The 8,013-nt window shown below is 44.6% G+C and overlaps 1 long non-coding RNA gene across 1 annotated transcript; it reads left to right on the forward strand.

Moving 5' to 3' along the window:
• Window positions 1-697: 697 nt before the first annotated feature.
• LOC107102570 lies at window positions 698-1,206 on the forward strand. The gene is made up of 3 exons (XR_001482132.1): window positions 698-818; window positions 902-960; window positions 1,064-1,206. It is a non-coding gene; the product is annotated as an uncharacterized LOC107102570 (long non-coding RNA).
• The last annotated feature ends 6,807 nt before the right edge of the window (window positions 1,207-8,013 follow it).

The following is an 8,013-nucleotide window of genomic DNA, read 5'->3' on the forward strand; positions in this document are numbered from 1 at the left end:
TCTTGACTTCTTATCGATTTAATTCATAGTGGCAGAGCAAGTTCTATTCCCCCTCAAGCCCCCTCCTCCCTTTATCTTGTAAAAATCATTTGTTTATATTTGTTTTTAAACTGGCTGATGTTTGGACATTGCTTCAAATCCATGCTCAGTCTTTTCCATAGCCTCACTCCACTATTCGTTATACAAAATCTTTTCCTTGCAGTTCTGTATCTTTGAATCTTAAAATTAGTTATCTCCCTTAAATCATACCCCCCCCCTCTCTCTCATAAAACAAATTTGTCAAGTGACTTGGTAATAGCTTATTTCTAGCTTTAAATAGAAATTGTGCTGTCTGGAATTCTATCATATCATAAAGCTTCATGATTTTAGACATTATAAATAGTGTGTTGGTGTGTTCTCGATATCCAACTTTATGAATTATTCTGATGGCTCTTTTTTGCAATATGTTTAATAAAATGTTATAAATTATCAGTATTTACTGGTAGAGATCAGCTAATGACACCCATTCTTAATCACAGGAGGTGATTAAGAAATAATTATCTGTCTTAAAACTACAGGCTACAATAATCTGTTTAGCTGCTGAAAAAATCTACAAAAAATTAAGATATATTTTTTTATAATTTTCCATTACAACATATTTTAATGTAACGCAACAAATGCCACTATTTGAGTTTTTCCTAAATGTGTCTCTTTTTTTTTAGATGCAGTGGATGAGTGCGGTTTGTGCTGGAAGCTGCTGTTCTCTGTCTGTCCTATTGTTTCTCTGCTCTCAGCTCTCTTCTCCTCACTGCTGGTCTACCTGCTTTGCCTGAAGAAAGGTGCTGAAGATGATTTTTGACATTAGGAATTGTGAAACCAATATTTTTATTTATTTATATTAAAAAATCTTTTATACCTGCAGCAAACAATGAAGGTGAAAATAAGAGATGTGACATTTCAAGGCAAACAGAAGGAGCTCAGGTAACAAACAACAGAACAGTTTGTTTTTTTTGTTTTGTTTTATAAAAATAATTTCTGTGTTAAACTTTTTTAAATGATGATGATTCTGAATATTAATTCCTAGGATGAAAATGTTTGTTATGCTGCCCTGGAAATCCATCCGCCATCACAGAGGACGAAGAGGAAGAGGACGGTCCAAAGTTCAGATTTCAGTACATACTCTGCCATCAAGACATGAGGAGATTCATATTTAACACAGAAGTTAAACAATAATAAAGGAGTCCTCTAAAACTAAAGAAAAAATATATCTAAAAACATTCATCTCAACTCTTTTTTTCAAACAGCTTTGTCTTATTTCTATTTACATCTCTGTTCATCAGTGAAGCTCTTTTCAAACCAGCAATGACCTTTGCAGGCAGAGCTGCTGTTGCTGCTTGTTTTAAATTAAATGTCTAACTTTCATTGTAGACGTATTGAGTTCCTCACTGAGACAGCTTAGTCAAAAACAGCAGCGAATCTCCAACACGCCGTACCATACTACTCTAATACTGGTTCTATATTTCACTTTGCAGAAACTCTACTTATATTAAAATTAGTGTTGCACCAATATCATTTTTTGGCCCAGAAATTGATGCCTGATACCTGGCTGTGCAGTATCGGCCAATACCGATACCATCTGTTTGAAATTGATGTGTGTGTGTATATATGTAGAACTGTATACTACTAGGATGTAAAATAATTGCCATCATGGCTTTGTCAAGCTGCTGCCTACCTTTGTGAAGCAGGAAAAAGACTAATATAAAGTGAATCCAGTAGAACTTTTTACCTGGAATGGGTGTCGGTGCCCTATTTGTTGGTACTCGCCGATACCGATGCCACCATTTTAGTGCTGGATCGGGGTCCTGTCCAATACTGATATCTGTATTGGTGCAACACTAATTAAATTATACTTTCAAATATTCTCAATGGCATTTATTCAACTATAATTCAATTTGTAAAATTTTTGAATAATGTAGCATCAGATTTTGTGACCATTTTCTTTTACAACCAGCTCTGTACTGTTTATCTAGAAATAGAAGGTAAATCTAAACAGTTACACGTTTTTATCTCTTTTGCATGTAATAATGTTTTTGTTCACTTGAGGCCATTAAAAAGAGTGAAAAACCAAAAGGTTCATAGAAATCTGTTTTAAGGATATCTTCTCTCCTATTTAAAAAGTTTTCTTCAGGTTTAGTTTCCAGTTGTAATATTTGAGACTTCAACAGTCATGAAAGTCATTAAGTCTGGGGGGGGGGGGCATCAACAAGGTCAGGACTTCAGAAATATTCTTGGATGTCAGCTTTGACCTCATCTGGAAAACCTACTTCTTAGATGTTTAGTAAAGTTGTTAAATTTCAAGTAGGCTTCATCTTTTTAGTTTGAGGCCAGCGTTATTTTCTTCAACAATGACGAAATTATTTTGTTGACACCCCTTTTTTTCATGACGATAACGAGAACCGATGAGCTAAACGTGGATCTTTGATGAGAAAAACTTGATGAGTTATGGGTGTTAGTTTTATGAATAAATAAAAATGCTAGTGGGTGGTCTCTCAGATGTTTGAAATCCATTACTGTGCTCTAAGCTGCAAAGCAGCATCAGCCGTGCTGCTGCTTCCTGTTTGGTCATGCCGCCCACCTGGCGTGCAACACTGCGCATTCTGCAAAACCACAGATGGACCATGGCAGCAGCGGCAAAGGTGAAAATAAGCTGCAATCATCCGGTACCGCGAGATGAACTCTGACAAACACTGCGTTTCCAGCTAAGCTTGTACAGAAATGCACAAGCTTAACTCTGGGTCTGCCCTTGTGCTCCACAGTGATGCTTCGCTCTCAGCAGTCTGGCCCTTCCATCGCTACAAGCTATATGTGGCTGATCAAAAACTTTCCTTTTTGATAAAGCTTATAGTTAGAGTGGCTCAGGTTATCCTGAGCTATCTCTGTAGTTATGCTGCTTTAGACTTCGACCGCTGGAGGACATAGAGACCCCTTTTTCATCATTCTGCTTCATTCTATTTCTATTCTCCCACTCTGCAGAATCTGATAGTTCAATCTCTTTTTTTATTCTTTTTTTTTTTTACAGTGTCTTGTCTGGCAATGTGGCAATAATAATAATTATCTTGATGCCAAAAAGAGCCCAACAGATTTTACTTTCACAAGTGGAGCAGTATGGCTATCGCCATAGTGTTCCCCTTGTTTTATGCATATAAATAGCTTTAGTATAATTCATGCAGGGAGTTTTTCAGATTATATGGATACTGCAATGTAAGTAGAACAGGAAAGGAAAAACAGAAAAATAATGGAAAAAAGATGAAAGAAAGATGAGATAAAAGTTGGACACTGTTGGAGTCATCCATTGTACTAAAGATAAATGCATGAATGAGTTTTTCTAGATCCTTCTTGGACATTAGTCCTTTAATCCTGGAGATGTTCTCCAGGTGATAAAAGGCTGACTTAGTAACGGCCTTTATGAGGCTCTGAAGGTTCATGTCTGAGTCCATCATGACACCAAGATGTCGGCCTTAATCAGTGTTTTCTAGCTGTAGCAGCTAAAGCTGTGAAAACTCTGGATCTGGATCTAAAAATATATCCTCAGTTTAGGTTTTATTCAGTTGTAGAAATTTATGGTACATCTACATATTGATCTTTTTTTAATTAAACTTTATTGATCCCACATTGGAGAAATTCACCTCTGTATTTAAGCCATCCCCTTAGGGAGCAGTGGGCTGCAATTGTGCGGCACCCTGGGAGCAGTGTGGGGTTAAGGGTCTTGCTCAGTGTTCCAAAATGACAGTCTGTGGGAGTGGGGCTTGACCTCAGAACCTCAGGATTCCAAGCTCTATGCCCTAAACACTAGGCCACCACTCCTCTTCTCTCTCCTCTTTAAAACATCTAACCAACGTTCTGATGGGTTCATAGCCACCTGATGACATCGGGATGTAAAGCTGTGTGTTGTCTGCATAGTTTATGGTAACTGATCTTGTTGTTATCTATAATCTGAGCCAAGAGGAGCATTTAGATATTGAATAAGAGGGGCCCCAGAATGGAGCCTTGAGGAACTCGTACTTGTACTTGTCGTCTCCCGCTTAATCCTGGACCGGGTTGTGGGGGCAGCAGACTAAGCAGAGACTCCCAGACTTCCCTCTCCGCATACACCTCTTCCAGCTCTGTTTGGTGAAGCCCTACGCGCTCCCAGGGCCAGCCAAGAGACATAGTCTCTCCAGCGTGTCCTGGGTCATCCCCTGGGCCTCCTCCCGGTGGGACGTGCCTGGAACACCTCCCGAGGGAGGCGTCCAGGGGGCATCCGAAAAAGATGTCAGAGCCACCTCAACTGACTCCTCTTGATGTGGAGGAGAACCGGCTCTACACTGAGCCTCTCCCGAATGACCGAGCTCCTCACCCTATCTCTAAGGGAGAGCCCAGCCACCCTACGGAGAAAGCTCATTTCAGCTGCTTGTATCTGGGATCTCTTTCTGTCGGTCATGATCCAAATTTCATGACCATAGGTGAGGGTAGGAACGTAGACCGACCGGTAAATTAGGAGCTTTGCCTTTTTGCTCAGGTTTCTCTTCACCACGATAGACCGGAGCAGCGTCCGCATTATTGCACCGCACCGATCCGTCTATCGATCTCCCGCTCCATTCTTCCCTCACTCGTGAACAGGACCCCAAGATACTTGAACTCCTCCACTTGAGGCAGGGACTCTCCTCCAACCTGCAGGGGACAAGCCACCTTTTTCCGGTCGAGAACCATGGCTTAGGACTTGGAAGAGCTGATTCTCATCCCGTCCGCTTCACACTCGGCTGCGAACCAACCCAGCGCATGCTGTAGGTCTTGGCAGGAGGGAGCCAGCAGAACTACGTCACCCGACTCCATACTCCTGGAACAGCCCCCACAGGGCAGCACTAGGGACACGGACAAATGCCTTCTCCAAGTCCACAAAACACATGTGGACTGGTTGGGCAAACTCCCATGAACCCTCAAGAACCCTGCAGAGGGTGTAGAGCTGGTCCACTGTTCCATGGCCAGGACAAAAACCACACTGCTCCTCCTGCAGCCAAGGTTCGACAATCAGCTGGACTCTCCTCTCCAGCACCCTGGCATAGGCCGTTTACGGGGAGGCTGATAAGTGTGATTCCCCGATAGTTGGAACACACCCTCCGGTCCCCCTTCTTGTGGAGGGGAACCACCACCTCAGTCTGCCAATCCAGGGGAACTGTCCCCGACCTCCACGCGATGTTGAAGAGACTTGTCAGCCATGACAGCCCGACAACATCCAGAGCTTTAAGATACTCCCCGAAGCCTTGCCACCATGGAGTTTTTTGACCACCTCGGTGACTTCAGCCTGGGTGATGAGCAAATCCTGCCCCAAGCACCCTGTTTCTTCTTCCCCCACAGAAAGCATGTCCGTCGGGTTGAGGAGATCCTCAAAGTATTCCTTCCACCGTCCGACAATATCCATCTTCAAGATCAGCAGCTCCCCACTCCCACTGAAAACAGTGTTAGTGAAGCACTGCTTTCCCCTCTGGAGTCGCTGGACAGTTTGCCAGAATCGCTTTGAGGCTGGCCTCTCCGAACTCCTTCCAGGCCCCAGATATAGCCTCTGCAACCGCCAGGGCCGCAACACTCTTGGCCTCACAGTACCTGCTTGCTGCTTCAGGAGTCCCACAAGCCAGCCAAGCTTCAAAGGACTCCTTCTTCAGCTTGACAGCATCCCTTACTATCGGTGTCCACCACTGGGTTCGGGGTTTGCTTCCACAACAGGCACCACAAACCTTACGGCCACAGGTACGAGCACCCGCATTGACAATATAGGCAGAGAACGTAGCCCAATCGGACTCCATGTTTCCAACCTCCCTCGGAACCTGGGAGAAGCTCTCCCGGAGGTGGGAGTTGAACACGTCCCGGACCGAGGGTTCCACCAGACGTTCCCAGCAGACCCTCACTACTCGTTTGGGACTGCCTAGTCTTTCAGGCTTCCTCCTCTTCCAGCATATCCAACTCACCACCAGGTGGTGGTCGGTGGACAGCTCCGCCCCTCTCTTCACCCGAGTGTCCAGGACATGCGGCCGAAGATCAGAAGATACCACTACAAAGTCAATCATCGACCTTCAGCCTAGGGTGTCCTGGTGCTAGGTGCAACGATGGACATCCTTATGCCTGAACATGGTGTTCATTATGGACAATCCGTGACTTGCACAGAAGTCCAATAACGAGACACCACTCGGGTTCAGAGCTGGGGGTCCTTTCCTCCTGATCATGCCCCTCCAGGTGTCACTGTCGTTTCCCACGTGGGCTTTGAAATCTCCCAGTAGAATGATGGAATCCCTGGAAGGGGCGCTTTCTAATACCCTCCCTTTGGATACTAAGAAGGCCTGGTACACCGTACTGCCATTTGGCCCGTAGGCCAAAACAACTGTCAGAGTCCTCCCTTCAACCCAAAGGTGAAGAGATGCAACTCTCTTGTCTATCGGGGTGAACTCCAACACGAGACGGCTGAGCTGGGGAGACAAGCAGCCCCACCCCCGCCCTCCGCCTCTCCCCGCGGGTCATTCCAGAGTAGAAGAGAGTCCAGCCTCTCTCAAAGGGCTGGGTTCCAGAGCCTCGGCTGTGTGTGGAGGCGAGCCCAACTATTTCTAGCCGGTATTGCTCCACCTCCAGCACAAGTTCGGGCTCCTTCCCCACCAGTGAGGTCACATTCCACGTCCCCAGAGCCAGTTTTAAGCGCCCGCGGATCAGGCCACCGAGGTATCCGCCTCTGGGTGCCGCCCAATCCTCTTTGCACCATCCCTCATGGTTCCCCCTGCAGGTGGTGGGCCCACTGGAGGATGGTCTCGCGTTGCTCCTTCGGGCTTGGCCCGGCCGGGTCCCGTGAGGAAGAACCTGACCACCAGGCGCTCGCCGTCGAACCCCAACCCCAGGCCTGGCTCCAGGGTGTGGTCCCGGCTCCTCCGTACGGGGCGATGTCACGTGCCTCGATGTGGTCCTCGTCATAAGGGTTCATAGCCACCTGGTGACATCAAGATGTAAAGCTGTGTGTCGTCTCCATAGTTATGGTAACTGACCTTGTTGTTATCTATAATCTGAGCCAAGAGTAGCATTTAGATATTGAATAGGAGGGGCCCCAGAATGGAGCCTTGAGGAACCCCACATGTGATTTTTCTGGTCTCTGATTTAAAGTTCCCTACTGACACAAAGAAGTCCCTGTCCTTCAGGTAGGATTGAATCCAGTCCAGTGCTGTACCAGAAAGGCCGACCCAGTTTTCCAGATGCTTTAATAAAATTCAGTGATCAACAGTATCAAACGCTGCACTGAGGTCCAATAATACCAACACTGTGGTTCTAAATAAACCCTAACCACTCAAGTCTGAATTCATACAGCTGCCACTGCACACATTCATCAGGGAAATCTCTGTACTGTGGTTGGATTGGAAACCTGACTTGAAGACATCAAAGCAGCTGGTCATTGTTAAGAAGGCATTTAACTGGTGAAACATACCTTTTTCAATAATCTTACTGATGAAGGGCAGATATGAGATGGGTCTGTAGTTCTGAAGGACCTTTTTCTCCAAGCCTCTCTTTTTCGAAATTGGTTTGATAATTGCTGTTTTTAAGGCTCAGGGGAAAACAGGTCACATGAGGGATGTGTTTATGATTTGAATCAAATCAGAGTCTAAAACAGGCAAAGCTCCCAATCCGTAGAATTGATTGGATTAATTGTAACTATTATGCTGATGATATTCAGCTCTATCTGAATATAAATCCAGATTAAGCTAATCCATTACATAGATTAAAGGCATGTCTTGAAGACATAAAAAACCTGGATGATAGTTAACTTTCTTCTTCTGAATGCAGACAAAACAGAAGTTATAGTCTTTGGACCAGAGTCTTTGAAAAATAAGCTGAATAGTCAATCACTTCATTTGGGTGGGATAAAACTGATCTCAGATAAAGTATTTAAAGTCATTTAAATCTCATATCAAAGAGGTTTCTAGAATTTCCTTCTTTCATCTGAGGAATATTGCAAAAATTAGAAAT

This window comes from Cyprinodon variegatus, unplaced genomic scaffold (genome assembly GCF_000732505.1).
Source record: "Cyprinodon variegatus isolate N-32 unplaced genomic scaffold, C_variegatus-1.0 Scaffold1274, whole genome shotgun sequence".
Lineage (NCBI taxonomy): Eukaryota > Metazoa > Chordata > Actinopteri > Cyprinodontiformes > Cyprinodontidae > Cyprinodon > Cyprinodon variegatus.